Source organism: Diabrotica virgifera, chromosome 8, assembly GCF_917563875.1.
Source record: "Diabrotica virgifera virgifera chromosome 8, PGI_DIABVI_V3a".
Lineage (NCBI taxonomy): Eukaryota > Metazoa > Arthropoda > Insecta > Coleoptera > Chrysomelidae > Diabrotica > Diabrotica virgifera.
The window spans coordinates 72,915,510-72,941,165 of NC_065450.1; the positions used below are offsets into that span (position 1 = coordinate 72,915,510).

The 25,656-nt window shown below is 34.7% G+C and overlaps 1 protein-coding gene across 3 annotated transcripts in view; it reads right to left on the reverse strand.

Moving 5' to 3' along the window:
• Positions 1–25,656, reverse strand: part of LOC126890677 (pickpocket protein 28-like) — a 106,450-nt gene that overhangs the window by 80,200 nt on the left and 594 nt on the right. The window contains exon 1 of one of the 3 annotated variants that reach the window (XM_050659797.1): positions 10,883–11,010. The exons of the other annotated variants lie outside the window; for them this stretch is intronic. The gene's annotated coding sequence lies outside the window, so the exon portion shown is untranslated. Of the gene's footprint in view, positions 1–10,882; positions 11,011–25,656 lie in introns of those variants that run through there. 3 annotated transcript variants of the gene reach the window in all.

The following is a 25,656-nucleotide window of genomic DNA, read 5'->3' on the forward strand; positions in this document are numbered from 1 at the left end:
ATCATTTTGGTATCCAGATCATTTTCCAGACATTATCTGCAAATAAATGTACATTCGTAAAAATATACTAATCTGTAATTGTATACACAATATCAATGTATTTTATATGATTGCAAAGTCAGAGTAATATGTACACGTTTGGCAAACTCATAGACAGAAGTTAACCATATTGACAGATGATTACTTATAAATTTTATTGACTTATTTGAATTAAATAAATACTCCGTTCACTCTTGTTAGAGTATAGGTCGCTCAAATACTATGAGCTCTTTTAATCCATTTCACGCGGTGGATTAGTCCGCAGTTTCCTTTGGGTCATCGTTCATAGGTTGTGATGTTTTTTGCCTTCTCTACTATCTTCTTCCACTCACTCCGGTCCTGAATCTTTTCTCTCCAGTTTGCAATTTCCATCTTTGATATATCGTCTAGCAGTTGATCTTCCCATCTTATTTTTGGTCTTCCTCTTGGTCTATTTGTTACTGGTCTCCAGTTCACTATCTTCCTAATCAGTTCTTCTACCCCTCTTCTTTGTGTGTGTCCAAACCATCTGAGTCTTTGTGCTTTAATGAATTTTACTATATCTTCTCCTTCAGTTATATTTATTATTTCATGGTTCATGAGCCTTCTATATTCCCCTGTTTCTGTCATCACTGGGCCATGTATTCTTCTCAAAATTTTTCTCTCAATTATTCTTAACTTTTCTTCGTCTTTTTTCGTAAGGCACATTACTTCTGCTCCATAGGCTATCACTGGTCTAATTGCTGCGGTATATATTTTTGATTTTGTTTTTTTGCTCAGGTTTTTGTCCTTGAGTAGTCGGTGGTATTTCCAATATACTCTATTACCTGCTTTAATTCTTTCGTTGATCTCTATACTCCTTCCGTTTTTGCCGTCCACCATCACCCCCAGGTATTTGAAGCAATCTACTCTCTGGAATGTATTTTCACCTATCTTTATTTCTGTTATTTTGTTTACATTGTCTCTTGGGCTTATAAGGTATTTTGTTTTATTCTGATTGATTATTAATCCTCTCGTCTTTGCATCTCTTACAAGGGTTAAAAGTGCCTCTTCTAGTCTTTTTTTATCTCGTGCTATCAGTCCTAGGTCATCCGCATATCCTATGATCTGTGTTGAGCTTTGAATAATTGTCTTTTTCAGGCCTGTGTCCCTAATTACTCCTTCTAGAGCGATATTGAATAGTGTCGTTGACAGACTGTCTCCTTGTCTTACCCCAAGTTCTATTTTGATGTCGTTTGTATCTCCCTCATTTATTTTAACTTTTGCTGTTGAGTCTTTCTTTGTCATTCTAGTTAGTCTTATTAATTTTGCCGGTATCTCCATTTTTTTCATTTCTTTTAGTAATTGTTGTCTGTATATGCTGTCGAAGGCCTGTTGGAAATCGATGAATAGTTTGTGTAATTCTACGTCATGTTCATAGCTTTTTTCAATTGTTTGTGTTAGGACGTGTATTGCATCTATTGTTGATCTTCCTTTTCTAAAGCCCTGTTGGTATGGTCCTATAATTTTTTCTGTGTATTGATTTAGTCGGTTTCTTATAATTGTGGTCAATATCTTATACGTTGTATTTAGTAGCATAATTGCTCTGTAGTTGCAGCACTTAGTTGGATCTCCTTTCTTAAAGATTGGTGTGATATGCCAATTTTTCCATTCTATGGGCATGCTTTCGTCCTTCCAAATTGTAACCATTCTGTAACTTCTGCATTCGCTTCGTGAGCTCCTCTCCTCCGTTGATGATCAGTTCGTTGTTGATTTCATCTGGCCCTGGCGTTTTGTTTACTTTTAGTTGTTTTAGTACCTCCATGAATTCCTGATAAGTAGGTGCACCTTCCTTTTCATCTCTGTTATCTCTTATATCCTCATCCTGTTAATCTGCCTTGTTGTTGTTTTTGTATAGGTTCGTGAAATGTTTTTCCCAATCTTTTTTGTTTATTTTTGTGACAGTTTTTTTGGTGTTGTATTGTTGTTTTATGTATTCGAACAATTTCTTGTTGTCTTTATTATTCGATTCTAATTCTTGCATTTGTTCAATGATCCATGTGTTCTTCTTTCTTCTATAGAGTTTCAATGCTTCTTGTTTTTCTTTTCTATATTGGTCCAATTGTTCCTGTTCGGCACTCTGTAGCCATTTGGTTCTTGCGAGGTGCTTCAATTGACTTTTTTGGTGACATTCGTCATCAAACCATTCTTTCGATTCTTTGTTTTTTTGGAATCCTATTATTTGTTCTGCTGTCTCTATTATGCTGTTCTTAATGTTTTTCCATTCCTCTTCTATTTCTATGTTCTCGTACCTGCCCAGTTTCTGTTCCAGTTGTTCTGTATATTGTTGCTTTTTTTCTTGCGTTTTCAGTTTAGCTATATTCCATTTCCTCCTTTTTCTTTCCTTATGATTATTTGCTTTGATTATTTTCATCTTAAGTTTTGCTATCAACAATATGTGATCAGTGTCCGCATTTTCCCCTCTATATGACCTTACGTCTTGTACTATTTGTGTCCACTTTTTCGAAATTAGAATATGATCTATTTGGTTTCCATCCATTCTTCCTGGTATCATCCATGTTATTTTGTGTTCTTTTTTATGTTTATGCCTAGTACTAACTATATATGTGTTTGTTGCTGCTGCTAGGTTGCAGATTTTTCCTCCATTGTCGTTCGTAGTGTCATGAATGGTTTCTTTGCCCGCTACATTACTATTATAGTCCTCCTTTCCGATCTTTGCATTGAAGTCACCCAATATTATTAATATATCATTCCTCGGAATATTTTCACAGGTTTCTTCCAGGATGTCGTAGAATTCTGCTTTATTTTCTTGGCTTGCTTCTTCCGTGGGTGCATAGCAATTGACTATCGAGATGTTGCCTTGTTTATTTTCTATTCTTATGTAAGATATCCTTCCATTAACTGCTTTGAATTGTATCACTTTTTCCCTCATTTTTTTGTTCACCATAAATGCCGTACCATTGGTTCCCTGTTTGTTTTCTCCCGCATAGTATATGCTAAAGTTTTTCTTCTCAATTTTTCCTTCTTTCTTCCATCGTATTTCTTGTAGGGCTAGGATTTCTAGTTCGAATTTTTTCATTTCAAGGGCTATTTCTTGCATCTTACCTTATTATTTGTTATTTTGTTTTCGTTAACCGTTTGCATTGCCGAGTCTGTTTCCAGTGGTACTATCTTTTGATTTTCATCAGCTAGTTTTTTGGGAATGTTTCTACTTTACCGTCTTTTCTCCATCTCCATTTTTCATTACCATCCACGGTTAATCCATTGTGTCCCTTTTAACATTTCTCCCCATGTCTCTTAATTCCTTACACTTTGCTCCTATTTCTTTCTGAATATTTCTTTCTAAGACTGTCATATCTTGGCTTATGAAAATCTTCTCCCCTTTGATATGTCTCAATTTACTTTTCTTCTTCATTACCTTATTTTTTTCTTCTATACTTCACATTTTCAATAGACAAGTTCTGTCTCCCAGTTTAACTGCTTTCTCTATTTTTGTGTTCACTTCCAAGTGCTGTTTGATGAAGTTTGTCATTTTTTCTTTTAGTTCAGCTTCATCATTCGCATCCATTTTGAGACCCGTTATTACTAGGTTGTTTTGCTTCATTTCTTTTTCACACCGTTCTACCCTAATTTCCAAAATATTTAGCTTTTTCTTTGTTTTCTCGAGTTCTGTCTTTACCTTATTGTTTTCTTTCTTTAATTCTAGTATTTCATCTCTAAAAACCTTGTTTTCTTCCCTCGTTTGTCTAATTTCATTCAAAACTTGTTTCAGTAAGCTATTTGTTGTTTCTTGTTCTGTGTCCATTGTTTTCTCCATGTCTTCCGTTTTTCTCTTTGCGATTTGCAGCTTTTTTGTTGGGTTTGGGGGAGATACTGATTCTCTGTCTTTTCTCTTGCGATATTCGATCAGAAGCTCGTCCCTTTCCAGCTCCAGCTTTATTAATTTTTTTTTACCTATGTAATATAATATGCCTAGTTTAAATTACGTACTATTTCTTAAATATATACAGATTTTAGAACTACCAGTTTACCAAACAACCGCGAAAAGGGTTAAGTTCGGACTATCTCCGCGGAAAATTAACCCCTATCGGTTCTCAGTATGTTTTTATTTTTTTTTTTTTGTATTATCTATTCTCTGTTTTTTTTTTGTTTATATTTCTCATGTTTTCTTACAAAAAAGTTCTAATAATGATTGAAATTTTATTAACCGTTCCTTTGGAGCGTTGAATCCCACCTTTATATCTCCGCCAACACTTACAAGGTAAAGGTAGAATGTTTTGACACAAAAGTACTAAGTTTTATCACTATTTACTAATTACTAATTGTGTGTAATGTTTTTTGCCGAACAAAAACACTATTAAAAATACATACAGACGGAAAAATGAAAGAATACCCATGAACGAACATATAAAACACGCTGTATTTTCCTGTCACCGTGTCACAATGAAAATTTCCCAGCGCAAGTGCATGTAATAATAATTATTACATGTACTTGCGCTGGCCAATTTTTTGTATGACACGGTGACAGAAAAATACAGTGTGTTTTATATGTTCGTTCATGGGTATTCTTTCATTTTTCCTACTGTAGATCTTTCTTAGGACGGTAACAGCAATCCTTGCATTTTCATAAACGTCCCATTTTCGTAAAATTGATAATATTAATAATAAAACTCACGTTTTTGAACGCATTCAAATAAAATAAATAAATGTTTTTCTCGGATAGCTTGTTAACAGGTTTGTTTATCACAACTTTTTCGTAGAACCGTCCGCTTCGGCTGTTAATTGACGACTCCAAATAAATACTTACCACATCGAAAATACAATATAATATCAAAATAGCTTTTAAAAGAACTGACTTTATTCAAGTAGATACGACTGATTATTAAAATTTATAAACTCCACCGAACCTAACCCAGTTTCACTGTCAAAGTGACAGAAATTGAATCTGTCAGATTATAGTTGATCAGCACGATTACTCGAATAGTAGTTTATACAATCATTATCTCTACTGATGTTGAATAATTTTTGCTAAGAATGACATAAGAAATACAGGAATAGTCAAGTGTGAGTTTTAATTTTCTACTAAATTAATTAACTACGTTGAACAATTGTATCGCCGTCTCACTCTGTCAATTATAAATATGTAACTGCGTATGTCGTGGATAACGTTTTTGCTTTGTAGACAATACTTAATAATCTTCCTCTCTCGTTTGTTATTTATAGAAAAAGGCAGCAAATCCAAAATATGTCCTTGATATGATCGTTCATGAGTATTCTTTCATTTTTCCGACTTGTATGTGAGATCAAATAAAATAATTTGTTTGGGGTCTAATTAAACCAAATATATTCCTCTCGGCTCTATTACTTAATTTTCTACTAATTGGGAACATGTGGAAAAACAGCGAACTTTTAGTTTACGGTCGCAATAAATGTCAATTAACTATATTAAATAATTAGTCGTGGAGGACACAAGTCAAGTACCTTCGTAAATTATTATTCTCATTTTAAGTGAACTGTGCATTTTACTTATAAACACCACAAACAACATCCAAATGTCTAGAGGATTTCTCTTCTTCTTTCAGTACCCTGTCCGATTATCGAACGTTGGCGATCACAATCTTCTTCAGCCTGTTTGCATCCACTCCTGGACAAAGGCCTCCCCAGGAGTTCTCCATTCTTCTCTATTTTATGCTATTCAGTGCTAATTTATCCCAATTTTTGCTTTGATGTCGTCTAGCCATCGTGTTTGTGATCTTTCTCTACTACGACTGTGCTCGCGTATTATCCAATGTACAGTGTTTCTCGTCCACCTTTCGATGTTTTGTCGTGCCACATGTCCTTCTTCTTCTTCTTATTAAGATGCCGAGATCGCTTGTTGATCGTTGGCTCTCATGTTGCCCAGCATATTAACAATCACTGTCTTATTTACAGCCGCACGAAATAGTTCAGTGCTAGTTTTCCCAAACCATTGGCGTAGATTTTTAAGCCAAGAAGTTGTACGGCGGCCCACACTTCTTTTTCCCATTATTTTACCTTGCATGACAAGGTGAAGTATGTCATATTTTTCTGGGTGGCGCATTATATGACTAAAGTATTCCAATTTGCGCCTTTGAACCGTGTTCACTACTTCGCAACTTTTATTCAAACGTTGGAAAACCCTTTCGTTTGTGACTCTTTCTACCCAACTGATCTTCAGAATGCGGCGGTAGACCCACATCTCAAATGCTTCTAGGTTTTTTAAAAGCGATTCTGTCGGGGTCCATGCTTCAACCCCGTAAAGTAGTACTGGGAATATATAACATCGAACCATTTTTATGCGAAGTTCCAAATTTAGATCATGACTGCACAGGATTTTCTTAAATTTCATAAAACTTGTTTTTGCTTTGGCAATTCTACTTTTTATTTCTGTACTAGTGTTCCAGCTCTCATTAATATGAGTACCCAGATATGCAAGATTACTTACTCGTTCAATTGAGTCATTACTGAGTGTTACGTTATAGTTATTATTATTTACGGTTGCCTGTTTACTAATAACCATAAACTTTGTTTTTCTTGCGTTGAGTTTGAGTCCATATATCGCGCAGAATGCCACCATTCGGTTCAATAACGCTTGAAGATGTTCAATTGATCTTGTGGTGTCATCTGCGTATCTAATATTGTTCATAAGCATACCATTAATGAGTATTCCCTCTTTTGCGTTTTCTAAGCCAAGCCGCACACCAAAGAAACATGAAACGAAAAACATGAAACATGAAACGAAAAACATGTTTCATGAAAAGAAAACATTGCTAAAAACATCTCAAAGTCCGCCTACTAATGAAACGAGTGTGATTCATGCTCATGACACATTTTTATTTTCGGAGAGTCTCATAAATGGCCGGATATATATTTGTTTAGCAGTGGTTTATTTCCATGAAACGTAATTTACGTTTCATGTTTCTTTGATGTGCGGCCGGGCTAAGGCATCAAAGAAACATGAAACGTAAATTACGTTTCATGGAAATAAACCACTGCTAAACAAATATATGTCCGGCCATTTATGAAACTCTCCGAAAATAAAAATGTGTCATGAGCATGAATCACACTCGTTTCATTGGTAGGCGGACTTTGAGATTTGTTTAGCAGTGTTTTCTTTTCATGAAACATGTTTTTCGTTTCATGTTTCATGTTTTTCGTTTCATGTTTCTTTGGTGTGCGGCTTGGCTTACAGTTCATTTAAGATTGTTTCAGCGTAAATATTAAACAACATTGGTGACAATATACAGCCTTGTCGAACTCCACGCTTGATTTTTACTTCTTCAGAGCACTGGTTCCCAACCCTAACACATGCAGCCTGGCCCCAATACAAATTTGCGATTATTCTCATGTCCCTAGCGTCCAGACCGGTAGTTTTGATAATATATAGCATTTTTTCATGGCGAACTTTATCAAAGGCCTTCTCAAAATCAATCGCGCACATGAAAACGTCATGATTTACATCTCTGCATCTTTGAATTAAGACTTGGGTTGCGAATATTGCATCACGCGTTCCAAGGCCACAGCGAAAACCGAATTGAGTACTTGAGATTCTTTCCTCAATTTTTCTATATGTTCTTTGATGAATTATTCTGAGAAAAGTTTTCAATAAATTTCTCATTAGGCTGATGGTACGATAGTCGCTGCATTTTGTGGCTCTGTGTTTTTTTTGGTAGTACAACAAATGAAGATTTAAGCCAATCTTTAGGAATTTTTCCGCTTTCGTAGATTAAGTTGAATAATTTCGTAAGTATCTTAATGCCCTCGGTACCTAAAAGCTTTAGCGTTTCTACGTAAATCCCATCTGGCCCGATCGCCTTGCCATCCTTTGCGTTCTTTATAGCGTATTGCACTTCTTCCTTAGTTATTGGAGGACCGCTTATGTCATTTAGCGTTTCTAGTTCGCTTCTTTTATCATGGAATAATTCCTTTATATATTCAGTCCATCGTATTAGTTGACCTTCGATATCGATCATAATTTTTCCGTTTTTATCTTCGATTAGTGGAGGATTACATTTTTTTTTTCAGTCCTGCATTCAGTCCACATGTCCTACCCAGTTCCATTTCATTTGCGCAATTCTTCCAATTACATCTTCCACCTTCGTTCTGCTTCGCACGTCCTCATTTCGTATATTATGTTCTCTCAGAGGTACTCCTAACATAGCTCGTTCGATCTCCCTCTGTGTCGTTCTCAATCTATTGGCTGATATCTCTGTAAGTGTCATCGTCTCCATTCCATGGGTCATAACTGGTAGAATACGACTGTTGAATACCCTTTTCTTTAGATTTATTGGTACCTGCTTTTTGTTTTTCTACAAATCACTGAGTCTTCGTACTGCTGCCTAAGTCATTCGGATCCTTCTAGTTATTTCTGCCGTTTGATTATGTTTGAATAATATTACTGAATTCTATCAAAGTTGTACTGACGGCTAAGAAATTATGAAATCAGAGGTAGAACACGCTATAAAATATGCTAAAATTAGGAAAGCTTGTGCTCCGGATGATACACCAATTGAGTTGTTAAAGCTAAAGATGAAGACAACATAAAAGTAGCAGTAAAACTTTTTAATGCAATATCCGTAGCGTAGTATATAAACCTTACCGGAGGGATTCTCACAGACTAGCTCAAGTCCATATTTGTCCCAATATCTACTAAAAAACACAAAGGGGAAGAAGGTCTCGAAGACCCAATTTGGTTTTAGAATGCTATGGGAACGAGGGAGGCACTTTTTCACTAAACATCCTATCGCAAAAATGCCATGATCAAAGAAAATATATATTTGCATGCTTTGTGGACTTTGAAAGGGCATTCGATAAAGTACAGCATGTAAAATTAATGCAGATGCTAAAAAATACTAGAATAGATGACAAAAATATTCGTGTGACTAGGATTGTAACTTGAAAAATGTTACTCTGGAGATAAAGAGTTTGAACAAGCTGAAGGCATTTGAAATGTGGGTGTGCAGGCGAATTTTAAAAATTCCTTAGACTGCACTAAAAATAAATGAAGAAGTTCTAAATAGACTAAATATAGAAAAACAACTAATAAGAATGATTGAAATAAGAAAAAATTGTTATTTGGTTCATTTGCTATGTAACGAAAAGTATTACATATATTCCTCAATAATTGATCGTTAAGGGTAAAATAAAGTGAAAACGAGGTAAAATAAGAAAAAACATTTTCTGGCTGCGATATTAGAAAGCGAACGCGACTACATTTTGAAGAACTTGTGAGTACAGAGTACAGCTGAAACCAGATAAAATAAAGGGAAAACGAGGTATTATAAGAAAGAAAATTGTACTGGCTGCGTGATATGTAAAACCTAACATAACTAGACTTTGAAGAACTTGTTAGTTCAGCTGTAACAGATAAGTATTTGCCATAACAGTATTTAGTATATTTTGCCATGAAGAAGAAGACTTTGTCATTTATTGGACTTTTGTTTGGGTCCAAAAAATCCGAGTTGACTTCCTATTCAAATACACAACACATTTCACAAAATTAACTATACTGTTACATTTTTGATACATTTTTGATGTCTCGAATTTCCTAAACCTGTTATCCGATTTAAGTGACCCTTTTACCATGTTATAGTCTTATTCATTAGCAATATCTCTGTAATAATATTGTTGCTAAACATGTAAATTGTCATTGTGTACCGGGTGTACGAATTAAACTGTGTTTTTCTCAAAGTTCGCATCACCCTGTGGACTATTCTATCATTTATAAAATACTGAAATCAAAACCCAACTATCCCCTCAGATTTTCCTAACATTCCGTTTTCATTCGTTTATGTTGGATAATAAAAAAGTTAGGTACTTTAACAACTGGCCATGTTCGTCATCAGTACACGGTGATTCTAAATAAGTGCGACAAACTTTAAGGGGTAATTTTACATGAAAAAATAATGACAGTTTGCTTTATACTCATATGTCCGCAAAGGCTTCGTTTCCGAGATACGGGATGTTCAAATTTTTTTACAAACTGACGATTTATTGCTTTAAAACCAGTTCAGATATGCAAATCAAATTTGGTGGGTTTTAAGACGTAGTTATTTCACATTTTTTTACATGCAATTAAGAATTTTATATTCAACATTGGCGTGCATACGAGTAATATGAACGGTCATAATACCCGTTTGCATGCCAATGGTGAATATTAAATTCTTAATTGTATGTCAAAAAATGTGCAATAACTACGTATTAAAACCCACCAAATTTGATTTGCATATATGAACTGGTTTTAAAGCAATAAATAAATTGTCAGTTTGGAAAAAAAATTGAACATCCCGTATCTCGGAAACGAAGCGTTTGCGGACATATGATTATAAAGCAAACTGTCATTATTTTCTCATGAAAAATTACCCCTTAAGGTTTGTCGCACTAATTTAGAAACAGCCTGTATTGATGACGAACATGGCCAGTTGTTAAAGTACGTAACTTTTTTTATTATCCAATATAAGCGAATGAACCTAAAAGCAGAATGTTAAGAAAACCTGAGGCTATAGTTCGGATTAAGTTTTATAAATGTTAGAATAGTCCACAGGGTGATGCGAACTTTGAGAAAAAAACACAGTTTGATTCGTACACCCGGTATACAATGACAGTTTACCTGTCTAGCAACAATATTATTACAGCGATATTTTTAATGAATAGCTATAGCATGGTAAAATAATCACTTAAATCGGACAACAGGCTTAGGAAATTCGAGACATCAAAAATAACCAAATTTTATTTGTAGAGGGATCGATGTTTTTGCACCTGAGTGTATTTGTTAGCCTCACTGTTATAACTATTTGTCCAAGCGTCTTTTCAGAAAAATACAACAAAGAAAACAACAGGTACTTACATACATAACGTCCAAATCACTAAATAACCAACCGACAACACGTTAGAGTTTATCAGTGTTTACTATGTTTATGAATTAGAGAGTCTAAATATATTTGTAAATTTAGAATCTAGTAATATGGAAGTTCGCGTAACACGTGGGCAGAGCCGTAATTAAAGATAGTGACACTTTGGAGACAGATAATTAAGTTACGTCTATTTTTAAGAACTAGCTGCTTTGCTGTTTTTTGATAATTTTTGTAATGAACTCTTACTTGTACAATGTTATTAAGTACAAAATTATTTTAAAAGTACATACAGTAGGAAAAATGAAAGAATACCCATGAACGAACATATAAAACACGCTGTATTTTCCTGTCACCGTGTCACACAAAAAATTGGCCGAAAAATTATTTCATATTTCCGACTGTATATAATTTCTTTCTTCTTCTTACGGTGCCTTATTCTTAAGGACGTTGGCCATTACGGCCAACGGACGTTGGGCTGAATAGTTCTATGGAGGTCATATTCGTCCATTGTCGTAGGTTTTTGCGTCAGGAGTTGCGTCTTCTTCCTGGTCCCCTTGTGCTATTGATTTTGCCTCCGATTATAAGTTGGAGCAGTTCATAATTTTGTTTTTTTACGATGTGACCAAAATATTGTGTTTTCTGTTCTTTTATTATAATCTTTCTTTATTCGTCCTCTGCAAGACTTCCCGCATTTGTCGTATGGCTCATGTAGGATATTCTGAGCATGTTATCGTAACACCAGAGGTCGAATGCTTGGATTATTTTTTGTGTTGCTTCTATCATTGTCCAGGCTTTAACACCACAGAGCAAGGTGGAGAAAACATTGCACTTAAATATTCTAAGTCTTTGTTTGAATTTCGAACGAGACAGTCGATAGTACCAGTTTGCTTATCTATAGTTAAATATAAATACAAAAATAAAAATCCAGTTTTTGTGGTGAAACAAATTAAACGATTGTTAATGGGACCCAAAAAGCGAAAATGGATTCCGCTTCGACGGCGATAAATCGGAATATTCTGCAATCTAACGAACCTATGCAATGGGACGCAATGGGTACTACTCAGCAGCCAGTGGCGTACGTTCCAAAATACCAAATGTGCACTGATCAACAATTACAAGGTAATATGCAAATTTCTCAACCATTAAACACATCTTACTCTCAACCCTTAAAGCAACCCCAATATACTAACCCACCTTCCACCTCATTAAATCAAACCGAATGGAAAACAGTCGAAAACTCCAACAAAAGACATCGAACTAGTCCAGACAAAAGAATTGTAAAGCAAACAAAAATAAACGATTACTGGCTGAACTCGCCGACTACCACTTCTAACAGATTCGAGGCACTAAATAGCGAGTCAAAAGATGATGAAATAAATGACAATGAAAGCACAAGTGAAAAAGAGAAAATAACCAAACCGCCTCCAATATTTATTAAGGGGGTTAAACACATACCCCCACTTATCGAATTACTAAACCAAATTGCTGAAAATAATTACGAATTAAAAGTTCTTAGCTCCGATCAAGTTAAACTTCAGCCAAAATCTGCTGACTACTATAGTACAATAACAAAAGCCCTATCGGAAAAAAAGACAGAGTTTCATACTTATCAAATAAAAAACGAGCGCAGTTTCAGGGTTGTTCTTAAGAACATGCATTACTCGATGGACAAAAATCTTATAAAAAAGGAAATAGAAGAGAAACGCCACACTGTTAGAAACATTTGGAACATCAAACACCCTAAAACTAAAGATCAGCTATCACTATTTTTCGTCGACTTGGATTCTGATAATAATAGAAATATATATGACATTGAGTTCCTATTAAACCATAAGATTAAAATTGAACCACCGTACCAGAAAAGAGAGATACCACAATGTTCTAGATGTCAACGATACGGACATACCAAATCATACTGCCACCTTAGACCACGATGTGTAAAGTGCACAGGGGATCATGCAACAGAGCAATGCACTAATAAAGAAAGAAGTGCCAACGTCAAGTGTGTACTCTGCGAGGGAGACCACCCAGCAAACTACAAAGGTTGCAGGGTATACAAGGAGCTACAAACGAAAAAATTCCCAACGATTAGACCCAGGCCTAGCATGCCAATTAATCATGCACAACATGTCCAAGCAGGAGTTACCTACGCCCAAATCGTTAATAACTCACAACAAATTACAAATAGTAATACAAACCAAATAGAAGTAATTACTACCAATACTCCCGCCTCAAATGACATGGCTGAACTAAAGAATATGTTAAAAGTCCTGATGGAACAAATGGGTACACTGTTAAACCTTCTCACCACCGTCGTCACTAAATTAACAAAATGATCAAATTCTTAAAAATAGCTATTTGGAATGCCAACGGGCTAACAAATCATGCTCAAGAAGTTAAAGCTTTTATACTAATACACAACATCGACATAATGTTAATATCTGAAACACACTTTACAAATAGAAGCTATCTGAGAATTCCCAACTATGCAATATATAACACCAAACATCCAGATGGCACTGCACATGGAGGAACTGCAATCATAATTAAGTCATCTATAAAACACCACGAGTTAAATAAGTTTAAAAGAGACTATATACAAGCAACAACTATTAGCATAGAAGACTGGAACGGTCCTTTAACAGTAACTGCAATATATAGTCCACCACGACATACTATAGCCACAAATCAATACCAAGAATTCTTTAACACACTTGGAAACAGGTTTCTAGCAGGCGGCGATTATAACGCAAAACACACTCACTGGGGATCCAGGCTAATAACTCCGAAAGGTAGGCAATTATGCATGGCAATGGAAACCAACAACCTTAAATACATATCTACTGGCGAACCCACATACTGGCCCACAGACACAAACAAAATTCCAGATTTGGTTTATTTCTGTGTGACTAAAGGAATACCACTTGAATCCCAGACATCACAATCTTGTTTCGATCTTTCATCCGACCACTCTCCTGTCTTGGTCATGATTTCTACGAATATCCTCGAAACACAACCTCCACCATATCTAAGTAGTAAATATACCAATTGGATTAAATTCCGGGCTATCCTTGATGAGAGACTGGACCTAAACATCCCACTAAAATCGGATGGCGAAATTGACGAAGCAGTAAATCAATTAAATAGGATAATTCAGGAAGCTGGCTGGCAGTCAACACCTAAACAACCAAGGACAATCATACACAAAGATTTACCCAACGAAATAAAAGAAAAAATCGCAGAAAAAAGAAGACTAAGGAAAGTATGGCAAAGAACCCGTGCACCCCAGGATAAAAATAGATTAAACCAAGCTACAGCGCGACTAAAAACTTTGTTAAACAACAATAAAAACAACGACATAAAACGATATCTACAAAATCTATCTGCTACGGAAACCTCCGAATACTCGCTATGGAAGGCAACACGAAAGATTAACAGACCACAACTCTCTAATCCGCCTATCCGGGCCAGTAACGGATGATGGGCTAAAAGTAACAACGAAAAAGCTACAGTCTGCCAAATACCTGGAGGAAGTGTTCCAACCACATGCCCAAAACAACAACTCTGATGCAGAAGATAATATTCAATTGTATTTAGAATATCCATACCAACTAGAAGCACCGTTGGAGAAATTCACAGCCAAACAAGTTTTCAACAAAATCCAAACAGATATGAATCCGAAAAAGTCCCCAGGGTTCGACTTAATCACTGCAAGAATTTTAAAAGAACTTCCCAAGAAAGGCGTGCAATATTTGACGCAGATTTTTAACGCAATCTTAAGAACTGGTTACTATCCCCTTTTGTGGAAAGTGGCACAAATCATCTTAATACCCAAACCAGGCAAGCCTGTAGAAGAAGTTAAGTCATATAGACCTATCAGTCTACTTTCAGTGATGTCAAAGGTTTTTGAAAAACTCTTACTAGACAGATTACAGCCAATCCTCGTGGAAAAGCAGCTAATACCCAACCACCAGTTTGGATTTAGACAACAACATGCTACCACCGAGCAAATTCATCGAGTCTGCAATTCCATAAACAAAGCCTTAGAAGAGAAGCAATACTGCTCTGCAGCCTTTTTGGATAGCTCGCAGGCTTTTGATAAAGTCTGGCACACTGGCTTGCTATACAAAATAAGAAAAGTCCTTCCTCTCAACTACTTTCTAATCCTCAAGTCCTATCTCTCCGACCGCCATTTCCTTGTAAAAGTTAAAGATCAGTGCACTAACTTATATCCAATCAACGCTGGAGTACCTCAGGGTAGTGTCCTTGGACCAGTTCTCTACCTACCCTACACAGCAGATCTTCCTACAAGCCAAAACATCATCACAGCCACATATGCAGATGACACAGCAATCATTGCAGCTCACTCAAACCCTTACATCGCCTCGCAACTGCTCCAGACAAATCTCGACAGTATAAATATCTGGTTACAAACATGGCGAATTAAAGTAAACGAAAGCAAGTCAGTACATATAACGTTCACTAATCGAAAAGATACGTGCCCAACCGTCTCAATAAATAATCAAGTACTACAACAAAAGGATGACGTAAAATACCTAGGTATGCACTTGGACCGCAGATTAACGTGGAAGAAACACATATTCACGAAAAGAACACAGTTGGGTCTGAAAATCAATAAAATGTACTGGCTGATAGGAAAAAGGTCACAACTGAGTTTGTACAATAAAATTTGAGTATACAAGGCAGTGATTAAGCCAATATGGAGCTATGGTATCCAACTGTGGGGATCTGCGTCGAGATCCAATATCGACATCCTGGAGAGATTCCAATCGAAAACCTTGCGCATTATCACAAATGCACCGTGGTACATGCCCAATGAACACATCAATCGTGATCTCCAAATGAAGACTGTCAAAGAAGAAATTGCCAGTTACGCCCAAAAATACGACATCCGACTACAAAACCACCCCAAGAGGCTAGCGAAGAACCTAATGAGACCCCAGGTAAACAGAAGGCTAAAGCGCTACACTCCAAACGATCTACGAACAAGATTTTAAATTTTAAATTTTAAATTTTCAAAAATATTTTATTTATTATAGAGTTTTATTTATAGGGTTTTATTTATTAGTCACAAATAATTTTGTTAAGTACTAAAATTATGATTTTATAGGTTATTGTCACTGGACAGTCTCCTGCAAGTCTCTTTTAATTGTTAAACAATTTACTTATTGTAATCATTATTACAGATTGTAAATAAATGGGATGTTAAAAAAATATATTCTAGTTCTCAATGAGATACCCAGTTGACGGTTGCTTTTTGCATTTTCTAAAACACTGTATGTACCTTTCCCAGGCGTGTTCTTATCTCTAGTGAGTGGTCCCAAGTTTCATCAAGACTACTTCCTAAATAGGTACGTTATTCTTGTTACTCTTTCCAGATCTGTTCCGTCGACATTGACCTTCACCCTTCTGTTTTGGTGCTTGCTGATGACCATCGTTTTAGTCCTCTTTGTATTTAATTTCATTGCAAATTCTCTACAGTCTGTCGTTACTCGGTCCATTATGCGTTGTAGTGCTTCAGCATTATCTGCCAGTATGACCTTGTCATCAGCATATCGCAGGTTATCTATACATTGCCCGTTTATAATTATACCATCCGAGGTGCCTTCCAAAGCTTTCTTAAATATCAATTCAGAGTAAACGTTGAACAGCAAACAGCAAATTGATTTTTCCAGATGTTACGCTTTTTATTCTGATTTTATCCTTTTGTTCTTTGTAGAGTTTTGAAATGATCCGTAAGTCTTTATCGTCGATATTACATGACCTTTAAATGTCTATTAGTTTATCATATTTCACTAGGTCAAAAGCCTTATATAATACTTCATTAGTGGAGTAAACCCAAATGAAATTATTATGAAAGCTATAATACAAATTCAATTCTTCAAAACACTGTAAAATAAAAATTATCGGCATTATGCTATACCGTGTAACGAAGTTGCTACCCTACTAAACAATACGCTATGCCGTAGGTCTTTTCAAATAATAATAACTGGAGGCGGTAATAGCAAGCTAAGGAAATTGCAAAATGGGCTTCCTCAAGGATCGGTGCTTGTCCCAAACCTCTTCAATCTGTATATATCTGACACATCTCCAACGATGGCAACGAAATATGCATATTATGTTGATGACTTAGCACTAGTTGCCTACCAATGTTTTCCTTGAAATAATAAATAATATTTTAATGCCTACCCTGAAATAATGTCTTGGCTACCTGTAAATTACCGAACCGTAAAGTAACATTTTAAACATAATGAACAGTTTGAGAAAATAAATTATTTCGGATATCAATATTTGTTTTTTAAATAGACAGAGATTATTTTATTTTAAGTACAATTTTTAGCAAACCTTGACGTTTAAATTTTACTACTTGCAATACTTACTTAAAAGTAAACAATTGCTTTAATTAGATTATTTGTTGTTGTGGAGAACGTTTCCTCAGGTTTTAACCATGGTATTCTTCTTTTTCCAATTCTTGGCTTTCCGAATAGTTTGCCTTGAAGAATTAGGTATTTTTATTAATAGAAATTTAGTGCTGTTTCTCATTATGCGTTCAAGATCTTCTCCTCACTCCCTTTAATCAAATAAATTCATTCATCAAAAAAATATTCTTCTTTTAATCGTCTACATCACTTTTCTTTCTCTCCATATAATAGTAGAGTCTTGTCGAGTCATTATATGGCAGTCCGTGTTTGAAAGATATTTCTGCTTTATACATACGGCGGGCCATATGGTTTGTTTTTCGTTGTTTTAAGATGAAGGGATGTTAGGCTTACTAGCCCACTTGAGATTGAAACCTTTGATAAGAATGTATTGCAGTTTTAAGGAATGTGTAGATATTGTATGTTTTTAAAGTCAGTCGAGTTTGTAACATTCATCGGATAACATCCGAATAAAAACTTTGTTTTAAGCTACACTTGCGTATTTTTAATAGGGGTAATTTTCTGTAATAGAAAGGTATTTTCTATAATTTAATTTCGAACCTTGGTATCTTTGCGTAAAGTAACTCGTGGACATCCCAACGTAACAAGTCTCGTTAGGTATCTTAAAATTCATGGTTATATCAAAGAAAAATATTAGAAACATAAATCTACACGTAAATAATAAGTCGATAGAACGAGTTCAGAATTATAACTATTTAGGGACAAACATTAGTGAAACTAGAGGCATTCAAGGCTAGAAGTGACCTCAGCCTTAATCTTAAAAAGCCAGCTCAACTGAACTCTTTCGAGTTGTAGTATCAAAAATGAGAATAGCAATGATGATTGCCAACCTTCCTCGCAGAGATGGCACGTAAAGAAGAAGAAGAGATTATCTTGTCCATCCATGATATCCTTAAGACTCACCTGCATAGACAGATCTCGAAGGCTTCAAGATTCTTCTTCATCGCTTGTGTTCATAAGTTTGAAACATTGCATGCTTTAATGTTAATAAACTCCAGTGAGTTATCTATTAATATGATTTAAATCTATTATTATAATATGTGACATAATCAACTATTCTAAATGGGTAATAAGCCACAATTTAACTAAAAGAATTATTTTATAAAAATAATTTTATTAAAATCTTTTTTTAGTTAAATTGTGGCTTATTTCCCATTTAGAATAGTTGATTACAAAAATGCCACAAGGAAATAGCTTCAGAACAAAATGTAACATAATATAAATAAAATGGCTCCATAGCGGAGCAAAGGGCACATCAGTGTTTCAACAGCAAAAGCAAAAAGTTTGATGGTAAGGTTGCTAGCATCACGCATAATTGCTTGTGTCCCGTCCAATTTTATTGATTTATTTTCTCCACTCTCTTCTGTTCTTTGCAATATTTTTTGCTTCGTTCCATGTTAAATTAACTTGTCTAAGTTCTTGTTTATACGTTTAACATTAACATGTATAAAAAAGTGAAAGAAGAGGCTGGTATCTTCAATAAGAAACAAACTGCATTGCTACAGGATGAACATGGTAAAGTAATATTTGAAGTAGAGGACAAACTTAAAGAATGGGAAAATTACGTCACGGACCTATTCGAAGACTATAGGAGTAGTTCACCTCCCGTTATTACTAACCGGACCCCTAATAACACGCTCTGAGGTTATAAAAGCCATACAATCATCAAAAGATGGCAGAGCGACTGGTCCTGATGAAATTCCAACTGAAATATACAAGCTTATAAATGATAGTAATGTTTTAGAGGCTATAACTTCGTTTTTCAATACCATTTATACCAGCTGATAACTACCTAATGGTTGGTCTAATTCACTGTTTATAGCTCTAGCTAAGAAGACAACAGCAAAAACCTGTGCTGATTATAGAACCATCACTTATTGAAAGTTAAACCACTTATTTGAAAATTTTTCTGAAGGTAAAAAAAAGAAATACATGGTCGTATCTACAATAAATGCGAGGAATACATGGATGACACACAGTTTGGTTTCCGTAACGGGTTTGGAACGAGAGAGGCACTGTTTGGAATGAACGTACTTGCTCAAAGATGTCGAGATATATCTGTATACATATACTGTTGTTTTATTGACTTCCAAAAGGCATTTGATCGTGTTAAGCACTCTATATTGATCGAAGCTCTAGAAGACATTGGCTTGGACGGCAGAGATGTTCTAATAATTGCAAATTTATATTGGAATCAAACAACATCAGTTTTAGTAGATGGTGTGAAATCACAGGCTCTTAATATTGAAAGAGGAGTACGGCAGGGATGCCTCTTGTCAACCCTGCTTTTCAACGTTTACTCCGAAAGAATTTTCAGAAAAGCACTTTCTGAAAATCAAGAAGGAATACTTGTGAACGGTGAAGTCATCAATAATTTGCGATATGCGGACGATACAGTACTCCTAGGTTCTAGTCAAGAAGATCTGCAAACACTACTTGATAGTGTCGTTGAGAGTTGTAGGGAGGCAGGTCTGGATCTGAACATACGGAAAACCAAAACACTCGTAATAAGTAAACAACAGCATATAAAACCGTCTATATATTATGTAAATAATACCAAACTTGAGCAAGTTGATAAAATCGTTTACCTTGGACAGCAATTAAATTGCAACGCAGAAAGTCACGGCGAAATTAGATCTAGGATAGAGCAGGCTGGAGCGGCTTTTAGAAGGATTGCCAAGGTGTTATGTAACAGAGACCTAAAATTGGCATTGAGGATCCGCCTACTTCGCTGCTACGTGTTCTCGGTCTTACTTTATGGTGTCGAGTCCTGAACTGTGAATAAAATCGATCTAAATCGCCTTGAGGCTTTCGAAGTGTGGTGCTATAGAAGAATTTTAAAAGTTTCCTGGATGGAGAAGATTCGAAACTCCACAATACTAGAACGTCTCAGCAAGACTACTGAGATCATAAAAAGCATCAAGCAAAGAAAGCTGGAGTATTTCGGACATGTAATGGGAGGTCCCAAATATAGGTTGCTACAAAATATCATGCAAGGAAAAATAGCAGGCAAACGCAGTCCAGGACGAAGAAGAACCTCATGTTTGAAGAACTTGCGAGATTGGTATATTGTTGATACAAGCATGCTATTTAGGGTGGCAGTGAATAAAATTAAGATAGCTATGATGGTAACCAACGTTCTGAAAGGACATGGTACATGAAGAAGAAGAAGAAGTTATTTTTCTGTCGTCCTCTTCCATGTGACTAGTAATCTTCTTTTTTTACCTGGTAGACTGGAGTGTAGTGTAGTTTTGTTCGTTATTCACCACAGTTCTTCGTTTGTGATTTTATTTGGCCATAATACTTTCAATATTATTCGTAGGAATCTGTTCACAAAGGATTGCGTATTTTGAAAAAGTTTATGTTATATTTCCTTGTGTCAGCTCCATATACTAAGACTGATTTCACATTTGTCTGTAAAAGGTGCATCTGTGTTTTTTACTAATACTTGTCGAAGCCCATACGCCCATACCTTGCGTAATGTGTTAAAGGCGTTTTGTGCTAAACCTGTTCTCCTTGGTATGTCTTTTTCCGTGCCTACATGTGACATAATATACCTATATTCTATTTTGATCAGCAATTAATGTTAGGGGGTGGGAAAGTCTTTACTCGGTATTTATTTTTAGATAATTGGAATACTTTTTTTATTAGACCGTAAATGTCATGCAATTTCACAATTAACAAAAAAAAGAGTTGTCGGAGTCGACAGAATTGAGCACTTGTATATTTAAATCAATTACAAAAAATAGTAGGTACTAATAGTTTGTTGGCTAAAAGCCACATTCTTTAATGTTAATATCGATTTTATAGGATTAAAAATTTAACGATTAATGTTTTCCTCTGAGATTATTCTCGATGCCAATTGTTGTTTATATAAAACATTTATGTCTTAAATAAAGTGACATTATTTATTAAAGTTTACACTTTACTGGAGTGTTAAATGTTATACGAGTTTTCTACAATTTTAACATATGTTGTGAATAAACAAATGTTTATTCTTATAAATAAATCAAGTAATTTGTATTTAAGTCGCTGATTGGTTAAGTTCGTAATAAAGAATTAAAGTAAAACATATACGACTCCAAAATAACTTAATGAGATAAAATGTATAAAATGTTTAGTAAAGAATGGGCCATAGCTTAACCTTAGATTCATGAGATTAAAATGGGTCGATTTAAGCTAACTTACTTTAGTACTATCCGTTGCAAGATCATTCGGATGGAATTCCTCAGATTAAGAGACTGAGTCTATGATTAATAGATGGGTAATCTGGGGAATTCCATCCGAATTATCTTGCAACGAATAATACAAAAGTTGATAATAACCGAAATACAGGGTGTCAAAGTTAAACTTTTATTTTATTTATTTTTGAATATTTCCTGACAGGCATGGGACAACAACACGAAATTTGGTAAGTGGTGCTGGTACTGTACACCCTACTAAATTAGGTTAAACAAACGTTTTTGGCTGCTACCAGAAGCGTACGACGGGGGAACGTGAATGGTTGACCCTTTCCAAATTCTACGCCACTGTCGGAATTTCTATTTTAGTACAATTTTTTGATTCTCCAATATTTTCTATGTAAATAACATACTCTTCATTCGTAACGATAAAGCCATTAGTTTTCGAGATATTTGAAGCTAAAAACGAAGGAGCATAATACATTAATCGAAATAAGTGTGCCTTTTCATGTTTAACTTCAAATATCTCGAAAACTAATAACTCTATCGTTATGAATGAAGAGTACATTATTTGCATAGAAAGTATTGGAGAATTGAAAAATTATGCTAAAATAGCAGTTTCATTAGTGGCGTAGAATTTGGGAAGGGTCAACCATTCACTTTCCCCTGTCGTGCGCCTCTAGTATTAACCAGAAACGATTATTTAAAATAATTTAGTAGGGTGTACAGTACCTACACTTTCTGCCAAGTATCAAAAGGATATGTCAAATAGTTTTATAGTACCGGGCACACATAGTTCTTAAAGTTTTAAATAAAAAATAAATTATTAAAAAAAAATAATACTTTAAAATAATTTTTTATTTATTTTTATTTTTTATTTATTTATTTATTGACGGGATTACCCCATTAAAAGTTATACAATTAACAATAATAAGTTTACGAGCTAAATATGTACTAATAATACTTAACATTATAATTAGATTAACATTTAATAATTATAATTAGATAACAAATATTAGAATAAGAATAGGTAGGTACTTGTAACCTTAGAACTAACAAAAAAAAATTAAATAAATACTCTATTTAAATTATTTTTAAACATATTCAGAGATATATCAAAAATTTAAATGTGTTTGTCATTTATAAGTTTACAGTAACGATCTATAGGTGAATTTTGGCCATAACTTGTGCGATGGAAAATAAAATGTTATAAAATCACCTCTTCGATTTCTAGTTTGTATATCAACATTAATACACTGTAACAGATCACAGCAATCTAAATTTCCATTTATTAAATTATACAAAAATATTAATCATACTTGATTACGTCTATTTTCCAGTGTATTAAGTTTTAAACTGTTTTCTATTAATGCATAATCGTGATCTACAATAGTTTGACCTAATTTAAATGCACAGAACCTCAAAAATTTGTGTTGAATTTTTTCAACAGTCATATTATGAACTGCATGGTATGGAGACCATACTATAGAGCCATATTCAAGTTTAGATCGCACCAAAGAACAATAAACTCCTCTTACAGTGTCAACTGAAAAATTACTACAGTGTCTCAAAATAAATCCTAACATTTTTGAAGACTGAACTGTTATGTAATTAATGTGTTCAACAAAACTCAAACTCTCGTCAAAAATCACTCCTAAATCTTTAACTTTTGAAACATATTTCAGATCTTCATTATTTATTTTATATGAAGTATTGATCTTCCTATTACCTTTGAAAAAACTAATGTAACAGCATTTTGAGACATTTAGGTTGAGTTTGTTTACTGTACACCAATGTGTCAATCTATCCAGGTCTTCCTGCAGAAGGTGTTGGTCTAAAGGACTAGAAATTATCTTTGATATTTTAAAATCGTCAGCAAAAGCTAAAGCATCACTGTTTTCAAAGCAGTCGAAAATAGAATTCACAAACAGATCAAAGAAAATCGGTGAGCAGTGCCCACCCTGAGGAACGCCCGATGTAACTGCAATAGAGTTTGACAGAAAGGATCCAACCTTAACCTTCTGCTGGTGGCCAGACAGAAAACTCTTGACCCAGGTGACTGTGATTATGCCAAAACCAATATCGATGAGCCTCTTAAGGAAAATGCTATGGTCAACTCGATCAAAAGCTTTAGAAAAGTCTGTATACACTGTATCAATTTGTTTAAAGTCTTCCATAGCATTTATTAATCTATTCTGATATAAAACTAAATTGGTAATAGTAGATCGACCCGAAAAAAACCCATGCTGATTCTTATTTATTAAATTTCGACATAACCAACTTAACTGACCACAAACCAAGCTGTCAAAAAGTTTGGGAATAGATGACTGTATGCAAACACTTCTATAGTTCTTAACATTGCTTTTATCTCCGTTCTTGTAAATAGGCATAATATAACTATTTTTCCAGTAATCAGGAAAAACAGATGTTGTTAGGGACAAATTATATCCGTGTCATACTTGGCAGAAAGTGTAGACACTGTACACCCTACTAAATTATGTTAAATACTTAATCGTTTCTGGCTACTACCAGAGGCGTACGACAGAGGAAAGTGAATGGTTGACCCTTCGCAAATTCTACGCCACTGATGAAACTGCTATTTTAGCATAATTTTTAGGTTCTCCAATAATTTCTATGCAAATAATATACTTTTCATTCGTAAAGATAAAGTCATTAGTTTTCGAGATATTTGAAGTTAAAAATGAAAACGCACACTTATTTTGATTAATGTATTATGCTCCTTCGTTTTTAGCTTCAAATATCTCGAAAACTAATGAATTTATCGTTACGAATGAGGAGTATGTTATTTACATAGAAAGTATTGCAGCATCAAAAAATTGCACTAAAATAGCAATTCCGCCAGTGGCGTAGAATTTGGGAAGGGTAACCCATTCACGTTCCCCCGTCGTACGCCTCTGGTAGTAGCCAGAAACGTTTATTTAACATAATTTAGTAGACTGTACAATACCAGCACCACTTACCAAATTTCGTGTTGTTGTCCCATGCCTGTCAGGAAATATTCAAAAATAAATAAAATAAAATTTTAACTTTGACACTCTGTATTTCGGTTATTATCAACTTTTGTACTAAGGTAAGTTAGCTTAAATCGACCTATTTTAACTTCAGGAATCTAAGGTTCAGCTATGGCCCATTCTTTACCAAACACTCTCTATAAATAAATCTGCAATAGGTCACACCACACACAATTAGCACATTAGCACATCAAAAAATGTCAAGTCACCCCTGGTTATCTTAATTAAATATGTATCGTGGACAGTTTCTTAGCACGAGAGCAGCCCGTGTCTTGTCTGGTACTATCCGGTTCGAAGGACCAAAATAAAGCATTTAAGGCTTCTGATTAGTGGTTAAGGTCGCTGGGTTTAATTAATTAAGTAGTGAAAACAATGACCTATGTAATTATATAGTAAATATAAGAGATAAATACACTTAGTATGAAAAAATTAATAAATATGTGTGTTCGTATGTAAATGTAAAGAAAACCTGGCTATTTCCTGGCTATTTCCTGGAGCTATAGGATTTTGAAGATTGCGCCTTGTAATTAATTTTTTTGAATATCTCCAGAGCGCCTCTGTTTAGAAAAAGGAAAATTGGTACACCTTTTTATATTCCAGATATAAATCGATTCCATCAATTTCGAATATCTAGTACCTGTCATAAGCGTCCGTTTGGGTAGGGCAACGTTTATTTTATCGTGTAACTGTGTTGTCTTTAACTTTCATGCATTTGTGACACTGTGTTATTAAATTGTGAAGTATTCTAGTACTTATAATAAGTAATCTTAATTTAAGTCGGTAGGATGCAGCATTTTCTAGAAAAATCGATTCGAAAACTTTTCGTTTTTGAATTTGAAAAAAATTTGAAAAATTTTTTCAAAAATACTGGGTATTTACCGACTTAAGCAAGAGTAACTTTTAGTACTAAAATACCCTAATAATTTCATAATCTAGTGTCAAAAATGCTTAAAAATCAAAGACAAAAAAGTTATGCGATGGTTGACCTGCCCAAAACGGACGCATATGACCGGTACTAATTAGAAATTCGCAACTGATGAAATCGATTCATCTCTGGAAGATAAATAAACGTACCTATTTTCTTTCTTCTAAA